Genomic DNA, 1,748 nt, shown 5'->3' on the forward strand with positions numbered 1-1,748 from the left:
CTTAAGATGTTTGCTGTCTTTGCCCCAAGTTCTAAAATTTTAGGGAATTTACCACCTTTTAATTTTCTGACTAGAGCTTAATAGTGTTATGATGCCAGAAATTATGATAGTAAAAACTTTGTTTACCTGCAATTCCTTTCGTATCAGGGTATCGCACCTTTTAAAAGCACTAATCAGTATTTAAAAGGCCTCTGCAGTATGTTCTACCTCCACTTTTGGCAACACTTCTGTAATCTGAGGCCGATGGATGACCCAAAAATCTATTTAGGCACCACAACACCGTTACCAAATGCTCAGACAGGAAAGGCCCAGTGGAATCTGCCTGCAGTCCAGCTCCCCTGCAGGGTGCATGGGAGGGAAAAGTGCCTCCGGAGACCTAAAACAACAGGTCCAATCATCAAGGAAATGCCTAGTGAGCTACTCGCTTAAGATCTACTGGAAAGATCATGTGAACCTTTTGCTTAAACAGAGTCTTTTTGCTGAAGGCAGAGACTTACAGCCATGGTAGCACCCTCCTTTTCATCTATGATGCTGTTGTAAGAGAAATTGCCCAAGACACAGTAGGTCCATGCTTGGTTCCCTCCTCAGCCCCAGAAGGTATGACCCTCCTGCCCTACAGAGCGTCCGAGCTCCCGAACTGGGAGCAGTTCTGCACGAGGGGTTTTTCTCCATTTGAAGTTTTCTACTCGGGAGCAAAATGCTCGATTGACTGGGTCAGAGCAGCAGCAGGAGCGAGCGTGACTCTCCAACTTAACGGCTGATGCTGCAGCACAGAAAGCACAGAGTTCAGATATCAGGAGGCTGTGTACGAGGTGAGCAGTAGTTCAAAGCAGAAGTCCTAAAATGTGTTGTGTGCATACAGAGTCCCCAGCACTGCATGTTTCGTTCTTTAAGTTTCATCTACTGTTCCTCACACGCTGCGTTATTTGCTCAGGTAAATGTAGGCAAGGACAGCAGAGTTCCTACCACAGCTCCAGAGACACTTTCTATATTTTACCTGATGGTTGTGCTATGTAAAATAAACAATGTCTAGCATCTAAATTCTGTTGAGGTCATAGCATGCCTATGCCATTTTTTCCCCTCTTGAAGATTGTCCTTCATGAGGTCCCAAAGACACACACAGAGTTTGCAGCAGATAGGAAAGCAGATTGCAGCAGCAGATTTCTGGATCTTCTGTGCCGAGCATGACATTCCCTTGCGTCATATTATCTTGTCTTATGTGATACACTAACCACCCTGCTGTCACGAATATAACGAACAGCTGTAACAAGCTATTCATTTGGGGGGCAGGGGAACTGTCAGGTTACTCTCGTCACGCCACACAAATACTAACACCCAAAAGAGGCTTTCCATATTTCAAGATTTTTTGTACTTGGCCATCAAATAGCTTCTACCTTGTGCATATTCATCAGAAGAGGAATCACGGAAAATTTGCTGGGTCACATCTGATTCCATTCAGAATTCAAGAAAATCTGTTTTACCCCTTTCCAAGTATGATACAAGTTTACAATATTAAAAAAATCCATATTAGCAGTATTTCATACTTATGTCGTTCCAGTCCATGATTCCTTCTAATAACGAAAAAATTTTCAAGGCACTGTGATTTCACTGACTTACTCCATTTTTCAGTAACAAGGTGGCTAACCGTACTCTGCGACCGCAGCGTCTGAGGGCTGCTGCGCCGATTAGGGCCCAGGCCTGCAGAGGTTTCCTCGGGCACGTCTCTGACCTCTGGAAACGCATCTCGT

The sequence above is a fragment of the Fulmarus glacialis genome, unplaced genomic scaffold, assembly GCF_000690835.1.
Source record: "Fulmarus glacialis isolate BGI_N327 unplaced genomic scaffold, ASM69083v1 scaffold28339, whole genome shotgun sequence".
Taxonomy (NCBI): domain Eukaryota; kingdom Metazoa; phylum Chordata; class Aves; order Procellariiformes; family Procellariidae; genus Fulmarus; species Fulmarus glacialis.